Source organism: Salmo trutta, chromosome 22 (assembly GCF_901001165.1).
Source record: "Salmo trutta chromosome 22, fSalTru1.1, whole genome shotgun sequence".
Lineage (NCBI taxonomy): Eukaryota > Metazoa > Chordata > Actinopteri > Salmoniformes > Salmonidae > Salmo > Salmo trutta.
In genome coordinates this window covers 4,819,723-4,840,118 of record NC_042978.1, presented here as the reverse complement: position 1 = coordinate 4,840,118, position 20,396 = coordinate 4,819,723, and the positions used below count along the sequence as shown (strand labels likewise).

The window sequence follows — 20,396 nt, the reverse complement described above, 5'->3', positions numbered from 1 at the left end:
CTGCCTTTTCTTCACCCCTAAGCTTCTGTGCAGGATTCTCTACTTTACGCACAGTCTCTGCCTTACTCGTAAAGAACTTCCCTTCACATTTCTCACTGTCAATCTTGAGTGATAATTCTTCAAGTTTACCAGTGAAACATCCATGCAGCATCTGCATAACAACCATTTGATCTCAATCAGTTTCATGGGGATATGCATTTAGATATTTCTGAGTTTTTGGCTACAGTTTCGAAGTAGCCTCCAGTGTTGTTTTGGATTATGTACAGTGAGCGAAAGCCTGTTATATTAAATTAAGTGCCCTTTAATATAGACCTCATGGAACATTCATTATATCTAATATTGTTATATGAATATAGACTGGCTAAAGTGCCAAATATATGTTTTTCTAAGAATATTTTAACCCACTTAACCCCTACATTTTCCACATTTTTCACCATCATTGTAAAGCCCTAGTTATGTTCTTTCTTTGACAAAGTCATTTCTGGAGATGATTATTTATTTCATGTGATTAGTGATACATTTACGTCTGTCCCTCATTTTAAGGTCAACTCTGTTACATGAACTGAACTCTCATTTTAATATGAAACTATTCCTTTTGAAGTAATTTCTTCAAAATAAATATTGAACATATAATAGTCAAATCATAGTGTCAAAGCAGGTGAGCTGGTTTTGACTCTTTTTGGCAATTTTCTGGTGTTTTGTGGTTGAAAACTGTGCACGTTGAGCATAACTCTTCAACCCTGTTACCCATAGATAGATAAGCTAGAAATGTTCTAACAATTAAACATTTTTGGGGGAACTTGCATTCAATTGCCCCACCTTGTTACTATCACCAAGCTTCCATTCCCTCTGTCACAAGGGGATTTATGGCTGATTTAAGATGAAAACCTCAACCCTGTTACAGTCAACCCTGTTAATTAAATGGCACTTTATTGGCACTTACTATCAGCACTTTGTTTTGAGACGGGCAAACATGGTTTTATTAAGTTAAAAGTGCTCTTTATGACAGAATGTAAAAATGTGGTGAAATTAATCGTATTTTTATTTTTTGTACCAAGTTACACTACCCAAAATGTAGTCTATTCGTGGAACGACCCAGATAGTGTTAATGTCTGTCGGCGATACTCGCTGAACTGTGAAAGGGGGAGAATCCTCCAATTCATTTGATTTGTGTCACTTTTGTCAAAATCATGAATTCGCAGAGGTCTTGCTTGAAGTCGAGGCGGTGATTTTAAGCAGGAAGGACTGAAAACGGAGATGGACTTTTCGGAAGGGGAGGGGCTGGGGTGCGAGCTTTGGCATAGACTTTGAGAGGGGTAGAGACTTATCTGCTGTTCCCGTCAACAGCTTCACCCCCAGCATCAAACCAAGTAGCTAGATAGCTAGGCAATGCAACATTTGTCTCTGGGCATCCGAAATTATTCCAGATACAAATGAAAGAAGGGGATGAAAAACCCAAACTTTCTCTTGGGACACATTACTTTCCTATCTGGCAGGGGGCAACACGTGTTTACACCAAACCCTGAAGCAGGTTCCATTGACCTTCCCGATCTGATAAGGAACTCATTATAATGGCCTGAGCTCAGTCCAACAACACACTGCCCAGCATCATTAAAGTCTAATCAACTGCTCCTAGCGCCTCATATCCAGGAAACCAGATCACTCCGCTCGTTCTCTTCATCCGCTGGACAATATAAACATTCAGTTGCTTCCAAAAATACAGTCCAAGATCGGCATCCATTGTGTCGTTCTCAGTTGTAAATACTGTATCAGGAGGTGAGTGGACAACGTATTGTAGTTAAGTCAGGGGGTAGTCCTGACCGTGGCTTGAACCCCAGCCTTGCAACTGTCAACCTAACATGTTGGCTGTTAGGCCAAGACTTGAGATCCTCTTGATGAGGTCAGTAGGTGTTTATTCAAGTTTATTCGTATTTTAGATTTAAAGACGTCCTCCTCCAGTAAATTTTGACATTTTCCTGTTGTATAAATATAGTAAAGTACTCACACTAAATAAAAAGTAAAAATATATATATTTTGAGCAAAATAGTGTTTTTTTAGACACAACTGCAAACTTCAAGGAGTAGGGCATTCGAGGAGTTGGGCTGATGGGAAGTCATGGTTATTATATTATTATACCATCGGCCTCCCCCTTGCTTGAGGAATGATAGAAGAGCAATAGAGAACAAAAGAGGAAAGGCTCATCCCCCCCACTTGTGCAATGTCATGACTTACTTGGACCACCTATTAAGATGCGCCTTTTGTTAAAGACGTCCTCAGGTGACTTTTACAGTTGAAAAGCGATATCCCAAGTGTAAATACAGTACACACAAAAGGGTAAAAAAAAAGTGTTGTTGAGAAAATATTGTTTTTTAGACACAACTGCAAACTTCAAGGAGTAGAGCGTTCAATGTGTTGGTCTGACGGGAATCCATGAGGTCATCGTCCTCCACCCTTGCTTGAGGAACAATAAAGGAGCAATAGAAACGAAAGAGGAAAGACCCACCCACCCCACTTGTGCTATGTCAATACTTACGTGGACAACCTATTGAGTAGTGTCTTTTGTGAAGTAAATCAGGTGTTAAATAAGGTGAAAATGGGGGAGGTCGATGACATCAGAGGGCACCATCAGACCAACTCCTTGAATGGCCTACTCCATGAATTTGCACGTGTGTCTAAAAAACACCGTTTTGATAAAAAAAGTGTAATGTTTTATTCATTTTTTAAAAATTGAACCTTTATTTAACTAGTTAAGAATATAATGTTATTTACAATGATGGCCTACCCCTGCCAAACCCTAACCCGGACGACGCTGGGCCAATTGTGTGCCACCCTATGGGACCCCCAACCACGGGCGGTTAAAATAATATAATGTGTACATTACTGTATTTTTACTTTGGATATTGTTTTTCAACAGGAAAAGTTCAAGAATAGCTGGAGCGCGTCTTTATTAACCATCCTTTAACAAGGCAACTCAATTGATAACCTGTTCTTACAATACAATTGTTGTGTTTGGAGTAAAATGGAGCTTCTGCAAAAAATCTGAAACATTGTCTTCAATATACCCAAGATATAATATACTAAACATATACCCAACTCTTGCTCATTTTACACAACATATCTGATTAGCAGTTATAAACATTGATTCTATTTAAAATCACTCTTGTCCTATAGGGGGTCCATTCTCCATTCTATTGTCACCTGCATTCATTGTGGTAAGAGTGGCTGTAAAATCAGTCGTTTCTGACCAGGCGAGATGTGAAGTCTGTCAACAACATAACGTTTACATTGAAGGTCAAGAGATAAACCCTTGTGGGACAAGTGGCCAAACAAAGGCTGCCCTATTGATTGAAGAAAGGCCCCCTGTGACCCGAAGTTGCTTAGTCGCCGCTGGTACAACTGACCCCTCTCTCCGTGTCCTGACTATCATAAGTGGACGTCTGCTGATAAAGCCAGAAGAGCTAACACAGTAAGAGCGCTTTTCTTATCTAGAAGATTTACATCACACACACACACTCAAGCAAGCAGACACTTACACACACAAACACACGTCTGCATGCACACGCTCGAATTCAGGAACACACACACGCTCAGAAACACACACGTCTGCATGCACATGCTCAAATGCAGGAAAGCCTGCAAACACACACACGTGCGCACACACACACACACACATGCACACAGAGTATTCTGGGAAGACGTGTAGTAAGTTGTGTTTGGAGCGAGTAGTAGAGCGAGTAGTTACACTCGTCTGTGAGCTATTTTATCTTCATTTATTCACACCCTGATTTGGTTCACCTGTCCTTGTGATTGTCTCCACCCCCTCCAGGTGTTGCTTATTATCCCCGGTGTATATATCCCTGTGTTTCCTGTCTCTCTGTGCCAGTTTGTCTTGTTTGCCAAGTAAACCAGAGGTTTTCCTTGCACCTATTTTTCCCAGTCTCTGTTTGTTTCCTGTCCTCCTTGTTTCGACCCTTGCCTGTCCCTACCCCGAACCCGACAGCCTGACCACCCTGCATGTTCTGACTACCAACCTGCCTATCCCCTTGTACTGTTTTTGGACTCGGATCTGGTTTCTGACCCATGCCTGGCCTGACCTCGAGACTGTCTATCGTCTGGTACTGTTTGGACTCTGACCTGGTTTATGAACTCTCGCCTGTCCCCGACCTGCCTTTGCCTACTCCCTTTGTTATAGTAAATATCGGAGCTCTACCATCTACCTCCTGTGTCTGCATTTGGGTCTCGCATTGTGCCCTTATATTTATAGGCTATTTTATAATTGACCTATGTGTATTGACCGACGGCCTGTACAGGTATGGACTGATGCAGTAATATTTTTGTTTGTTTTTGTAGCCTGTTTTTAGCTCTTCAACGAACTGGACGTTTTAAACTTTAAGCTGGCACTGCTGGCTGTGGCTAGCCTGCTTTGTTTTTAGCATTATGGCTACCAACAGCAATCCAATGGATATCAATGGCCAACCATTGACTGTCCATTGCTACTGCTGTGAAATGTTAACTAACCAGAGGGACAGAGCGGAAGACCGAGCACATACGGAACGGGTATGTCTGTAAAAAGTGACTTTGGTGTGACTGTATGATGGACAATATCGAGCTGCTGCAGAAGGAAGTTTGCAGGCTATCTGATGAGCTGAAGTAGGAGAGCCTCATTGACGAGTTCATCAATGTACCGTAGCTAGAGCCCAGGCTAAACATATCTTGGCGCAGAACATCTGTCTCACCCAGGTTGGTGGAGAGTTGGGCGAAGTCGATCTGTCCCACATCTTGGAGCAGGTGGCTTGTTCAGCTCCACTTCACCACAGAGACTGGGCCGAGGTGCTTAGGCAAAAGGGCCAGAGGGAGCCTCCACCTGGGTGGTTCTTTCCTGCCTTTCAGGATCCACTTTTCCTGGCAAACAGCTTTGCACCGTTGGAAGTGGACTGTCCGCCCCCAGGAGTCTGCTCTGGTCCTGGAGACCCGATCAGAGTCGCCCTTCTTGCTCGCTCCAATTTCGCTCCAATAGCGCACCAGTAGCACTCACTTCATGAGCTCAGGGGATGCAAGTGGAAAATCAAGGTGCCTTACAAAGATGAGGACCAAGCGCATGAGAGGGAATGTGGTGATGTAATATCTACAACTGAAGAATCAGTGTGGAATCTGAAAATACACATATCCCGACAGCATGATGGGGTACTTACTACATGCACATGCAAAAAGAAAGGAATGGGGTGGGTAGTTTGTTAAGTGTGTCATTGTAGCAAAGTATTTAGAAACTAAAAACTGATCTCTTAAAAGTTTCCTTCATTTTTGTTCTATTATCCATACAATAGGCCATCATTGATTTTAGCCGAATAGGCATGGCGTATTCCAACTTTCAAGGAGCTTTCCATTTTGAGTGGGTTATTTTGCATAAAAACCTTTAGGCCTACCTATATAAAAAAAAATGCATCCCTGCCTAGCCTGGCAAGAGCGGCCAAAAGGGTGTTTAGCATCCCCAGTCGCTCTGCAAGCGCAGAGAAATATATACTCTCTCCAGGCACCATCGCATGAGCCTGAAGCAACAGATTCTGGCCAAACTGGTGTTTCTAAAAATGAATTCAAAGACTGAGCCTAATAAGGCATTTTTTGTTTAATTTGTTTTTAATTCTAAGTAAGTCACAGTCTATATGCACAATTTATAGACTATAATGATTTAATACAATGAAATGTTGTTTAAATGCTGAGCTCTTAATGTCCCTGACTCCCTACCAGCCTAGTGTCGCACTCACAAATGCTTCACAATGTATTTCTTTGTAAGCTATAGCCTTGAAATAATTGAAATAATATAGCCTAAATAATTCATTTCCGTTCCTTCTTAAGCTCCCTGTCTGGCTCCTGACCCATTTAGAGTTTTTATATGCTGTTTAATATGACATGTAGCCTATTTGAAATGATGAGCACTTCTTACATTCACCTTTTCATGTTTATTAAAATAAGTTTCATCATATCATATGGTTCAAATCATATGGTTTGGTTTCAATACTTCAAAACCAAATGCTAGGTCGAGGTAGTCACAAAAATAAATGGGTGTTGGTTAAATTGTGATTTTAATGAATGGAGCAAATTTGGAGCTGCAAATTTGGAGCACAGAATGGTTTTTAACTGAGCGGTTGGAAAGGATGTGGGACACCAAGTAGTGCGCAAGTAGCGCTCCATGAGCGATGAGCAGGATTTCCAACCGCTCAACTCAGTTTTACAATGCTCACATACTCTGACCCTGATGCCAGGCAAGTGATCACCAACATCAAACAACAGGGCGACAACATCAGTCCCTTTACCCATGTCCACCTGTCTGGTCCGCCTTCAGCTGGCAGCCAGACCGTGCCCCCTGCCTTACAGACTGCTCACCACCGAACTTCAGCGACTTTGGATCACCGAGCCAACGGAGGCCCTCGTCGCCCCCTGCGACACCTCCTTCGAGGCACCCCCCTCTCTGAGGCACACCCCCTCCTTCTAGGCAACGGTGCTCTTCGCTGCACCACGCACCTGGAAATCCACCAGCTCCCCCTCTCAAGATAGCCATCGTTGGGAGTTCCATTGTAAGGGATGTGGTGGTTGATGGCGCAAAGACATTCTGCTTCCCTGGTGCCAGAGTGCGTGACATCACTCGGGAGCTTACGGTCATTCTAGACCAAAACCCGGAGTTGCACACGATGATTGTGCATACTGGTACAAATGACATCAAGCTGCTGCAATGGGCTGAGTTAAGACGGGTCTTCGAATACAGACTATTGGCTTCGGGCAAGCATATTGGTTTTTCTGGTCCTATCCCAACACACGATCATGGAATTGATCATGTCTACCGGCTATTCTGCTCTGAAAAAACATTGAATTTTTTTGGACAATTTCAATCTGTTTTGGGAGCAACTGCAGTTCCTAAAAAGGGACGGCCTGCACCCGAACAGGAAAGGAGCTTGGTTGCTGAGTGCTAACATTGAAAAAGTACAAAAAATGATAGGATATCAGTCCTTGCCTGAAACAGGTAACCCTCATTGAGTCTTGTATTAATCCACGTTCTTGTTCGAGGCATAGAGCAAATGGCACAGTTCTAAGCAATCTTGCATCTATACCATTTCAAGCCAACCATGGCTATATCATATAGAGGGTTACCTACTGTTCATAGCATGTTTGTGTTAGAGACTCCGTCTGATCTGAAATCCTGCAGCTGTGGCCTGGGACTGGTTCATGTAAATGTCAGAAGTTTAAAAAAAAAAAGTATGTTATTGTAATTCTTGCTTCTTAAACTAACATAGACATTTTGATAATTACTGAGACTTGGTTAAAAAGTCTGTGCCAGACTCTGATGTGTCTCTGAATAAATATATACAGTGCATTCAGAAAGTATTCAGACCCCTTGAGTTTTTCCACATTTTTGTTACGTTACAGCCTTATTCTAAAATTCATAAAATATGTTTTTCCGCTCATCAATCTACTCACAATATCCCATGATGACAAAGCAAGAACTGCTTTTTAGAAATTTTACCAAATTGATTAAAAACTAAAAAATGTAAATATCCCTCAGTACTTTGTTGAAGCACTTTTGGCAGCGATTACAGACTCAAATCTTCTTGGGTATGACGCTACAAGCTTGATACACCTGTATTTTGGGAGTTTATCCCATTCTTCTCTGCAGATCCTCTCAAGCTCTGTCAGGTTGAATGGGGAACGTTGCTGCACAGCTATTTTCAGGTCTCTCCAGAGATATTCGATCAGGTTTAAGTCTGGGCTCTGGCTGGGCCACACAAGGAAATTCAGAGACATGTCCCGAAGCCACTCCTGCGCTGTCTTAGGGTCGTTGTGCTGTTGGAAGGTGAACCTTCGCCCAAGTCTGTGGTCCTGAGTGCTCTGGAACAGGTTTTCATCAAGCATCTCTCTTTACTTTGCTCTGTTCATCTTTCCCTCGATCCTGACTAGTCTCCCAGTCCCTGCCGGTGAAAAACATCCACACAGCATGATGTTGCCACCACCATGCTTCACCGTAGGGATGATGCCAGGTTTCCTCCAGACGTGACGCTTGGCATTCAGGCCAAAAAGTTCAATCTTGGTGTCATCAGACCAGCGAATATTGTTTCTCATAGTGTGAGTCCTTTAGGTGCCTTTTGGCAAACTCCAAGTGGGCTGTCACGTGCCTTTTACTGAGGAGTGGCTTCTGTCTGACCACTCTACCATAATGGCCTGATTGGTGGAGTGCTGCAGAGATGGTTGTCCTTCTGGAAGGTTCTCCCATCTCCACAGAGGAACACTGGAGCTCTGACAGAGTGACCATTTGGTTCTTGGTCACCTCCCTGACCAAAACCCTTCTTCCCTGATTGCTCAGTTTGGCCAGGCAGCCAGGTCTAGGAAGAAACTACTTCCATTTAAGAATGATGGAGGCCACAGTGTTCTTGGGGACATTTAATGCTCCAGACATTTTTTGGTACCCTTCCCCAGATCTGTGCCTCGACACATTCCTGTTTCGGCGCTCTACAGACAAGTCCTTCGACCTCATGGTTTGGTTTTTGCTCTGACGTGCACATTCAACTGTCTGACCTTATATAGACAGGTGTGTGCCTTTCCAAATCATGTCCAATCAATTGAATTTACCACAGGTGGACTCCAATCAAGTTGAAGAAACATCTCAAGGATGATCAATGGAAACACAATGCACCTGAGCTGAATTTTGACTCTCATAGCAAAGGGTCTGAATACTTATATAAATAAGGTTTTTTTATTCATTATGTGTTATTCTGTGTAGATTGATGAGGAAAACATTTAATCAATTTTAGAATAAGGCTGTAACGTAACAAAATATGGAAAAAGTCAAGGGGTCTGAATACTTCCAAATGCACCGTAATTTTTATTGATCTGACAGGGCTGGCAGAGGTTGGGGCGTCACCATATTCATAAAGAACAGCTTGGATGTTCCTGTGTATATTTTCACATCTGTCCCTAAGCTATTTCAATATATTGTCCTAAATGATAGCCTTCGTAATAATGCCAAACTAACTTTAGTGGGAGTTTATCGCCCTCCCTCGGCCCTCCCAATTGCTCTCAGCAAACTGTCTGACTTGCTATCTAACTATGCTAAATCTGAATTATTAATACTGGGTGATCTTCACCTGGATTGGTAGATGCCAGTGTCAGATAGACTGAAATATATTTGTACTCAGCTAAATTTAACTAAACTGATAACTAAACTAATCCGTTCAAACTTACAACCCCTTCTGAAAAAGCAACTATTTTGGATATCATGCTCATAAGTACGCCCCTCATAAGTTTACAGCCAATGTGATCTTTGCTAATGTGCTCAGTGACCATTGTCCCATTGCCTGCATTAGAGATACTAAACTACCTAAATCATGTCCAGGCATTATTACAAAGAGGCATTTTTTAAACAACATTTCCTGTATGGTGTTGTGTCTTCTATCACTGATTCAGATCAGGTCCTTAAATGTTTTACCTCTCGGTTTAGCATGCCCCATAAGAGATTAAGAGTTAAGAACAGATCCAACCCATGGTTCACGCATGAATTGTCAGAAAATGTTCATGAAAGAAACTTAGCTTTGGCTAAGGCTAGATGTCACGGACGTCGTATTGATTAGACCAAAATGCAGCGGGAATGTGTATACTCATCTTCTTTTTTATTGGCAGAAAAAAGGAAAAACAAAACAAAACACACGTATACAAAAACAACGACGACAAACAGTCCTGTAAGGCATACAGCTATACACGAAACAACTACCCACAAAATCCCATAGAAAAATACCCCTCTTAAATAGGACCTTCAATTAGAAGCAACTAGGAGCAGCTGCTTCCAATTGAAGGTCAACCCAACAAACACCACATAGAAATAGACATACTAGAACATAGAAATTGACTAACAAGAACATAACCCAACAAACCCCGAAACACTCTAAACAAACACCCCTCTTAAATAAGAACATAGCCCAACAAACCCTGAAACACTCTAAACAAACACACCCCTGCCACGTCCTGACCAAACTACACTAACAAATAACCCCTTATACTGGTCAGGACGTGACAGTACCCCCCCAAAGGTGCAGACCCCGGATGCACCTTAAACAAAAACACAAAAATAAACCCAAATCAAAAATAATCCCAAACTAAAGGGGGGGAAGGGAGGGTGGCCACCATCACTGACGGTTCTTGTGCTACACCCCCCCTCCCCAACCTCCTACTACGGAGGTGGCTCAGGCTCCGGCCTTACTCCCCAACCTAACCTGTCCACCCCCGCTAACTGGTTATTATATTTTACCCTTCCCGAAGTCTCTGGACTAAGGCGCATCGCTGAAGACCTCGGGCTGATGCGCATCGCTGGAGACCTTGGGCTGATGCGTGTCGCTGGAGACATCGGGCTGGAGGGCAACTCTGGGAGCTCCGGACTGAAGGGCGACTCTGGCTGCGCTGGTTCCGGACTGTAGGGCGACTCTGGCAGTTCCGGACTGTAGGGCGACTCTGGCAGTTCCGGACTGCGGTCCATCTCTGTCGGTTCTGGACTGCGGGCCGTCTCTGTCGGTTCCGGATTGCGGGCCGTCTCTGTTGGCTCCGGACTGCAGGCAGTCTCTGTCAGCTCCGGACTGCGGGCCGTCTCTGCTGGCTCCGGACTGCGGGCCGTCTCTGCTGGCTCTGGACTGTGGGTCATCTCTAGACAGGGCACTATCGCCGGAAGCTCTGGACGGGGCACTGTTGCCGGACACTCTGGACGGGGCACTGTTTCCGGACACTCTGGACGGGGCACTGTTGCCGGACACTCTGGACGGGGCACTGTTGCCGGACACTCTGGACGGGGACTGCGCACTGAAGGCCTGATGCGTGGGGCTGGCTTAGGAGGTGCCAGACTAGGGACACGCACCACATGGCTAGTGCGAGGAGCAGGAGCAGGACGAGCTGGACTGGGCTGACGCACTGGAGACCTGGTGCGTGGGGCTGGTACTGGAGGTACCAGACTGGAGACACGCACCCCAAGGCTAGTGCGAGGAGCGGGAACAGGACGTACTAGACTGGGCTGACGCACAGGAGGCCTGGTGCGTGGTGCTGGCTTTGGAGGCGCCAGACTAGAGACACAAGCACCTCAGGGCTAGTGCAAGGAGCAGGAACTGGATACACCGGGCCATGAGTAGGCACTGGAGGTCTGGAGCGCACCTCCTGCACAACCCGTCCTGGCTGGATGGTAATAGTAGCCCTGTACGAGCGGAATGCTGGCACAGGGTGAACTGGGCTATGCAGAGGCCTGATGGCTGCCGTGCGTAGAGCAGGCGTAGGGTAGCCTGGGCCTAGGAGGCGCACTGGTGGCCAGATGTGCTGTGCAGGCATACTCCTACCCGACTGGATGCCCACTCTAGCACGGCACTTGCGAGGAGCTGGGATCACTCGCACCGGACTGTGCGTGCGTATGGGCGAGATCGTGCGCACTTCCGCATACACCGGTGCTCTCACTGCCAAACGCTCCCCATAATAAACACGGGAAGTTGGCTTAGGGCTTACCCTAGGCCCAGCTAAACTACCCGTGTGCCCCCCCAAACATTTTTTGGGGGGGCTGCCTCTCGCACTTGCCTCTCGGTGCGTATAATACCTCATAATAGCGCCGCTCCAACTTGGCTGCCTCCAGCTTCTCCTTAGGGCGCCGGTACTCCCCAGCCTGGTGCCAAGGTCCTGCCCCATCCAGAATCTCTTCCCATGTCCATGACTCCACAGAGCTCTGCTGCTGCTCCTTCCTCCGCTGCTTGGTCCGTTGGTGGTGGGTAGTTCTGTCACGGACGTCGTATTGATTAAACCAAAATGCAGCGGGAATGTGTATACTCATCTTCTTTTTTATTGGCAGAAAGAAGGAAAAACAAAACAAAACACACGTATACAAAAACAACGACGACAAACAGTCTTGTAAGGCATTCACGAAAACAACTACCCACAAAATCTCATAGAAAAATACCCCTCTTAAATAGGACCTTCAATTAGAAGCAACTAGGAGCAGCTGCTTCCAATTGAAGGTCAACCCAACAAACACCACATAGAAATAGACATACTAGAACTAACATAGAAATTGACTAACAAGAATATAACCCAACAAACCCCGAAACACTCTAAACAAACACCCCTCTTAAATAAGAACATAGCCCAACAAACCCCCGAAACACTCTAAACAAACACACCCCGGCCACGTCCTGACCAAACTACAATAACAAATAACCCCTTATACTGGTCAGGACGTGACACTAGATTGACTGATTCTATCTTTGACTAGCAGTCCTTCAGACATTTGAGAAATATATGTCTCACTCTGGTTAGAAAAACAAAGTAAACATACTTCTTGAATTGTGTATCTGAGAGTGGTGGATATCCAGCAAAATTCTTGAAAGTGATCAAATAACCCCCTAATTGCCCCGGCAGGTTATGACAGCCTCTGGTCCCATAACAGACACAAATGACATTTGTGGTGCTTTTAATAACCATTTTGCTTCAGCTGGCCATCTATTTTAAAAATGGTTTCTGAAAAAAAAGTTCCATTAGAGGGAGTCCTTTATTGACCTGTAACAGAGAATGATGCACTTTCAGGCATTCAGGCACTTTTTTTAACCATTGTATGTTGCTAACCAGGTTCCCAGCCAACGTTTTTATGCGAGTACATGTCAGATAATGGAAACAGAATTTTTTTCTGTAAACTTTCCAAATATTGACCAAACAAAATATGACAGACAATGTGGGATCTTTTTGTGTCAGTAAAGTTAATTATGCGAGAAATGTCGGTGGAAACGCTTTTATGGACAAATATTGATACAATAACCATCAAAACAAAGTAATCTTGCAGTCACACGATAACATGTTGTGTGATCCTCCCACTATGACTCATTGGATAAGAACGCTGTTTGTTACGCTACAGATTAAATCAATTATGATAAACTTCACAGGGTGGGGAAAGTGCAAGGTGATGAGCTTGATCCTCCTTTCCAATAAATATCGAGGGTCTTATTCTGTTGACATGATCATCGACGCTTGGTTGCCTTTTGACAAAGAATTATCTTGCTCTTTTGTCCATAATAATGTCATCATGTCGGCCAGTGTTTCCCAACTCTGGTCCTCAAGTACCCCCAACAGTACACATTTTTATTGTACTTGGGAATGATGAGGAGGGATGATAACAAAGTAAAAGTGAGAAATAAGGCAGAGGGGGAAAGTAAGAGAGAGGCAGAGAGAGAGAGAGAGAAAGATATGAATGAAGAGAAAGAAGGAGACAGTGGAAATGACAGAGAGAAATAGAGAGATAGAGAGAGGGGGGAAAAGACTAAAAGAGTAAACACTTGACCCTGGGAAAGCACAGGGTTGTGTGCCACGGTCACAACAGTCATGACTCATGCACAGTATTCGGGAGTAAAGCTTACTACAAGCTCAACGCAGATGCAAGGTTCGGAGTGTTGCAATGTCATTTTTTGTCACAAAAGGGGTGGCTCATTGTAATACGCTCTGGCATTGAACTTTGAGACACGCCATATAATTTATTCCGTAGCCGTGGGGCAGTGTAGCTGTTTGGTTCCTTGATCTGATCTATAGGCTATATAGGCTATTCATCAAAGTAGCCTATTTTGCATTGATAACCAAATAAAATCTCAGTGACTGTTCATAAAGTAAACCAAACAACAATAATCCACCAAAAAAGGTATTTTGTTTAAAAGTAATAACTAGTGATTACAGGCTATTATGAAATGGTAGAACCTGCTTTAGCCAACTAGCTAGCCATGTGCTTAGTTCTCTGTGACCAAAACATGATCAGCTAAACTATTTTTAGCTGATATGGGAATGAATACATAAGCAGTAAATCTGATTATTTTACAAAAAAGCTAGCTAGCCAACTACGTATTTAGCCAGGCTGCCAGCTAGCTACGACAAGCAAGGGAAGGTTACTCTTCCTTGCTTTCACAAAATGAAAAGACCCCCAAAAACAAACACCGCTATCACCCCCTTGTGAATGGGAATGGGACCAGCGAGGATACCATGTTAGCAGAAAGTGTCCATTCACGTACGTTGATCAACAGAGTGAAGTTTGTAATAACCTCCATGGATAAACTGTAATCCAGGACCATTACCAGCTAAAATATTGTAATCAGATTACAGATACTTTTGAAAACGTGATGATAACTTATATGATGTCTTTTAAATTCAGAAAGGATGTTTTGCGGACAACTTTCTGTTCTCACAATGACATTCAAATCAGCACTGAAAAAAGTTGCACGTTTAAATTTGTTCCGCCTGAGCGAGTCCACTATGATGACATCCGTTCGGTGGATCGCAAGAAAAGAGCAGGAATAGGTTTTTGTAGGCTACAATTCAAAGTAAGCCTTCCAATAGTGCGATTAACGTCGGCATGCGAAGACGATCCAATTTGAATAAACGCTTGGAGGTAAGGACGACAGCAGTGGTGTAGCCTATGGGCGATACGGATATCACTTATTAGTTATATCTACATAGCGCACTGCTGCTCTCTCATGAGCTATTTGCGATTTTACGTATGGTGGTTGTGGATGGCTGTTCACAAATGTATATGTGTATTTGAACCCAATAATGGTTGAATTGAAGAAGTTTAAGCTGCCTATCAATCTTTGTTTTTGCAACCAGTGGGCAAAAATGTTCTCTTGCAACATAGTACGTAGTGCAGATCCCAGCCTGTAAACGTTTTAGGGAGTTCGTCCCTTCTAAACTCCTCCGCGGTATTGTGCTCTATACTGTCAAAGACAAGTTTAATTTAAGAAAACCACGAGTGGGGATTTTATTCTCAGTCTAATTCGTGCTGATTCAAAATGTTTATTTCCATAGGGCTAACGGACATATGTTCAAACTCGCACACTTTTGATGGACAGTCTAAACACCTGCAAATTATCGAGATATCTGTGTCAAACAAGAACTATAATGTAAACAATAGGCCTATTGTAAATGCAGCATATGGCATTAATTTTTCACATGCAAATAGCACTTTTCAGTAGTGCTCAAAGCATGCCATTCCATGAGAGCAGCATTTATTTTTTAAAATTGAAGCAATGAGTCCATTCAGTCCTCCATGACAACAATATCCTAAACAACAGAGGATGCTAATAAATCTTTTGTTTTTGGGTTATGCTCAGGTAAAACAATATGGCAAATCTATATTTCCATATTTCCATGTCCGATTCATGAAGATCAAGGGGTATTAAATGAATTGTAATGTATTAAAAACCGAAGTCTATCAGATGATAAACTTGGTTTTTAATATATAATAAAGATATAGCCTAATCATAGTGGAAAGCAATGGGTTAGAAGAAGCCTACATAACTAACCCTTAAAGTTAAATGCAACATCCATTTATGACCAGCTATATGAACTCTTACATTGATTTATCCTGCAATAGATGTCGTTCAATTGGTAATATTCATTTTTGTCTTATTCTAATGCCTCTTAAGGGGAAAGGAATCGAAAGTAACTGAAAGTAATTTGATTATGTTACTGAGTTTGGGTTATCTAAATGTTACTGATTACAATTTTGGACAGGTAACTAGTAACTGTAACGGATTACATTTAGAAAGTAACCTACCCAACCCTGCTCATGCCGCGTAGCTCGCTTCTCAACACGCATCCCCTCTCAGACACCTAGGTGGCATCCCAAATGACATCCTATTCTCTATTTAGTGTACTACTTTTCAAAAGTAGTGCAATACATATGGAATAGGGTGCCATTTGGGACGCAAGTTACAGTACACACTTTTATCACCGGTGTAGTCTACATTCCCTCTCCCCTGCACTTCTACAGTAGTTCCCCCATTCCCAGGATGTACAGTAGACATTCATCTCCTACCGGCAAAATGCCCTAATCACATTTCTGTATATATTATATTGTGTCCTATTCTAATTAAATTCCATATGTTTTCCTCCGACCCATAGAGATGCCGACTCCTCCACGGCATGCAAACTAGAACGCAGTGAGAAAAAAAACTAAAAACACTGTTAGAACCATTAGCAGGTCAAGCAACGGTCATTGTTCATTGCTTCCGTATATGATTCTTTTTTTCAAGAGGTTGAAGGAACAATAGCAGCAACTTGCTAGCTGCTGTCAGGTGTGCAACTAGGGCGGCTAGGGCTCGAACCATAACAAGGTTACTGTATGTTTCGCTCCTCAGTGAAAACAAGAACACAGCCAGACCTGGATTGTAATACATATTCGAAATCATGTCAAATACTTTATCTGTGCTTGGGACAAGGACAACCCGGCTGGCCAAACCCTCCCCTAACCCGGACGACGCTGGGCCAATTGTGTACGCCTGGAATTGAACCAGGAGCTGTAGTGACGTAGCTAGAACTGCGATGCAGTGCCTTAAACCGCTGTGCCAATCGGGAGGCCCTTTTTTGTCAATTCTCCCGCTACTCCATTTTCATATCAGGCGACCCCAAATGGGGTTGTGACCCCTAGTTTGGGAACCTCTATTAGTGTGTGTGAGGGAGGATTTCAAGAAATATGTTTAGACGGTGATCTTTATGTTGCCGTGGATATTTAGATTAGATGTTTGATTGGAGGATCAAAGGGAAATATGGTGTTGTTATAACGCATTATATTAAATTACAGACAGATTACAGAAACAGTGATTTTGGTGATATATTATTCTATGAATGTAATAATTATTTTAAGGAACTCCAAAGTATTAATATAAAAATAGGATTTTCTACAGCTACAGTGCCTTCGGAAAGTATTCAGACCCTTTGACTTTTCCACATTTTGTTCAGTTACAGCCTTCTTCTAAAATGGATTTAATCAAAATCCTCAGCGAAAACAGGTTTTTAGAAATGTTTGCTAATTAATTTTTTTACTGAAATATCACATTTACATAAGTATTCAGACCCTTTGCTATGAGACTCAAAATTGAGCTCAGGTGCATCTTGTTTCCATTGATCGTCCTTGAGACGTTTCTACAACTTGATTGGAGTCCACCTGTGGTAGATTCAATTGATTGGACATGATTTGGAAAGGCGCACATCTGTCTATATAACATCTGTTGTCTGTGCATGTCAGAGCAAAAACCAGACGATAAGGTCGAAGGATTTGTCCGTAGAGCTCCTTGACAGGATTGTGTCGAGGCACAGATCCGGGGAAGGTTACCAAAACATTTCTGCAGCACTGAATGTCCCCAAAAACACAGTCACCTCCATCATTCTTAAATGGAAGAAGTTTTGAACCCCAAGACTCATCCTAGAGCTGGCCGCCCGGCAAAACTAGGCAATCGGGAGAAGGGCCTTGGGGGAGGTGAACAAGAAACCGATGGTCACTCTGACAGTGCTCTAGAGTTCCTCTGTGGAGATGGGAAAACCTTCCAGAAGGACAACCATCTCTGCAGCACTCCACCAATCAGGCTTTTATGGTAGAGTGGCCAGACGGAAGCCACTCCTCAGTAAAAGGCACATGTCAGCCCGCTTGGAGTTTGCCAAAAGGCACCTAAAGACTCTCAGACCATGAGAAACAATATTCTCTGGTCTGATGAAACCAAGATTGAACTTTTTGGCCTGAATGCCAAGCATCACGTCTGGAGGAAACCTGGCACCATACCTACGGTGAATCATGGTGTTGGCAGCATCATGCTGTGTTTTATTTTTCCAGCGTCAGGGACTGGGAGACAAGTCAGGATCGAGGGAAAGATGAACGGAACAAAGTACAGAAAGATCCTTGATCAAAACATGCTCCAAAGCGCTCAGGATCTCAGACTGAGGTGAAGGTTCACCTACCAACAGGTCAACGACCCTAAGCACACAGCCAAGACAACACAGGAGTGGCTTCGGGACAAGTCTCTGAATGTCCTTGAGTGTCCCAGCCAGAGCCTATACTTGAACCCGATCGAACATCTCTGGAGAGACCTGAAAATAGCTGTGCAGCAACACTCCCCGTCCAACCTGACAGAGCTTGAGAGGATCTGCAGAGAAGAATGGGAGAAACTCCCCAAATACAGGTGTGCCAAGCTTGTAGAGTCATACCCAAGAAGACTCGAGGTTGTAATTGTTGCCAAAGGTGTATCAACAAAGTACTGATTAAACGGTCTGAATACTTATGTAAATATGATATTTAAGTTTTTAATATATATATTTTTTAAATTAGAAAAACACATTTAATAATCTATTTTTGCTTTGTCATTATGGGGTATTGTGTGTCGATTTATGAGGGGGAAAAAATATTTGATCAATTTTAGAATAAGGCTGTAACGTAACAAAATGTGGAAAAAGTCAAAGGGTCTGAATACTTTCCAGAGGTACTGTATATAACTTTGTATTCTTTCTTTTATCCAGTTGACCTCAGGTGATTGTTTTGTGTACCAGGTGGGTGAAAGGTAATTTGTGAAACACACACACACACACACACACACACACACACACACACACACACACACACACACACACACACACACACACACACACACACACACACACACACACACAGTTTTGTACAGCTAACCTTATTTGGACACACAATTCAGTCCCATTTAAAATCCTATTTTCCCTAACACCTAACTCTAACCTGTAATCTTACCCTAACATTAACCCTAACATTAACCCAAAAACCTAACCTTAAACCTAATCCTAAACCTAGCTGCTAACCCTAACCCTTAACGAAATTCTAACCCTAACACTAATTCTAACCTTAACCCTAAACCCCCTAGAAATAGCATTTGACTTTGTGGGGCCTAACAAAAATATCCCCAGTTCGTTTACTATTCTTGTGAGGACATCTGGTTGTTAAACACACACACACACACACACACACACACACACACACACACACACACACACACACACACACACACACATCCCAGGACAGAGTGTGTGCGTGCGTGTGTGTGTTGGTGAGCGGTCAGTTGTAACAGAGTGATCCCGTCCCCTCTCTGTGACCCAGGTCACCACATTCACTGCTATCTACTCTCTACTCCTGGACCCAATGGAGCGCACTGCGGACCTTTTTCATTTCGCCACCGGCCCTCGCAAAGGTATCATCTAACACCACGCTAATGACACAGAACAGTTAAGAGGCTGCTTAGAGACTCTCAAAGCCTCTTAACCACCAATCTTCAGAGCACAAGCATTAAGATATCGTCCTTATTAACCATTGATGAGATAAAATGCCCTCCCCCCCACCCTCATTTGATGTGCAAACACCTCCGAATCAATGTGGTACCTTTCAATTAGGGTCCTACATTAACAGCAGCGTCGACTGCGGGCCATAAGAAAGGTTCATCGCAGTGATTCAATCTATCAACGTAGACAGGTGAGGTGAGGAGGTCGAAAGATGCGGTTTATGGCTCGAAGAGACTAAAATAGCTCTCAGACTAAAGAGGGACTTAAAGAACCGTTGTTTTCTTCGGATAAACTCCCAGGGCGGATATCTATCAGACAGTGTGCACACAAACTCAGCGAGGTTTGACTAGTTCTTTCCGCTAAATACTGTTGTTTGCACACTTCTCCAAGAGAGACAGCGGCAGACACACACACACACACCCCATGGCTGTAAGCTGCCCCATATACTCATCTCTGGCTGTGTGTACTTTCTTACTTCCTTCTGTCATCGAGACTTAGCTTTGCGCCAGTTAACCAAGTACTAATGGAGGGCAAATACTGGACCTAACCATTAACAGTGTAGTTGTGTTTGGACAGGTCAATACAAGGGAATGGCATTTATGGCTGGTCCCCCCATTTTAATGTGTTTCAGGTAAGGAGGAAAATATGGAAATAAGGCATTATCAACAGTAAAATACTTTGAAATGTTTTACTGCAGCATACTGTAAATTATGGTGCATTGTGCGTTGTGCGTAAATGTTTTGGGTGGGGAATTCATTTCTGTATTTCGAATGTATTCTGTATTTCGAATGGTACTGTAATTCCACCCCACAGAATACACTACTGTATCTTTGGAGCACCAAAACATATTTTGACCACTAGTGGATGCATGGTATTGTTGTTTCTGGCTCATAACATTTATTTTGAGGCGTGCCTTGTAAAAGGCTATATTTGTTGCACCCATGAGTGAGAATGCTGTACCAATTTAACTTCTATGCGTTTATAGTGCCTCATCAATTTAAAATGTATAGGGGACAATTTGGCGTGTCATTAAGTCTTAGACTTTAAATGGTTGAGCATTTTGCCATGTACTTTTGGTCTGTTTTGATCTGTAGTTGCTGCCTTTAGAAGTGCGAGTGATATAAAACACCATTCATTAATATGTAGTAATGGGGAAACAATGCTTCCTGTAGCATTGAGGTTTTCCAGCCAATTGTGTCTCAAATAGGTTCCACCCTGGAGGCTTTAATCAACACGGAGCAGCCAAATTATTCTAGATGACATCCCACACTCTATACCGCATGCGCAGCATA

At 43.2% G+C, this 20,396-nt stretch overlaps 1 long non-coding RNA gene across 1 annotated transcript; it reads left to right on the top strand.

The window, feature by feature from the left end:
- The first annotated feature begins 14,270 nt into the window (after positions 1-14,270).
- Positions 14,271-19,750, top strand: LOC115157947 (uncharacterized). Its single transcript, XR_003868589.1, has 3 exons — positions 14,271-14,425; positions 18,322-18,362; positions 18,926-19,750. It is a non-coding gene; the product is annotated as an uncharacterized LOC115157947 (long non-coding RNA).
- Positions 19,751-20,396: the final 646 nt, after the last annotated feature.